The sequence below is a fragment of the Diadema antillarum genome, unplaced genomic scaffold (genome assembly GCF_040938485.1).
Source record: "Diadema antillarum isolate AM-2024a unplaced genomic scaffold, OU_Dant_1.0 seq00000663_RagTag, whole genome shotgun sequence".
Classification (NCBI taxonomy): Eukaryota; Metazoa; Echinodermata; class Echinoidea; order Diadematoida; family Diadematidae; genus Diadema; species Diadema antillarum.
This window is the reverse complement of record NW_027271575.1, coordinates 125,464-125,929: the sequence shown is the minus strand read 5'-3', so window position 1 is coordinate 125,929 and position 466 is coordinate 125,464.

The following is a 466-nucleotide window of genomic DNA, read 5'->3' as shown; positions in this document are numbered from 1 at the left end:
TCATAAGTCTCCCGCATTGAATTTTTCCCACATCCCTGGCACTGAACATTTTGCTCACTGTGCGCAGAATTTTGAAAAAAGGAGAAAAAAGCCCTCTATTTTTCACATTTTTCATTGCTACCTTTATCAACTTGTCACATTGCCAACACTATGCTGCTTTCATTCATTCACTCACTCATTCATTTTTTTCCCCATTTCCAACAGAAACATGAATATTTTACAGAAATTGAATACATGAATTACATGTACATGTACAGTAAATGGATATCAAATTATCGAGAGGGTAGTATCTTGTTATTAAAGGCATAATTTACCATTTGCACAAGAAACAAAACCCCAGCATTAGTGTGTCAAAATAGTTCTGAAATGTGAGTTAGGGATAGAAACAACCACTGTAAAAATTTGAATCCTTATAATCGATGTTAAGTGTTGTTAAATACACAAAATGTGAACAATAGTTATAATA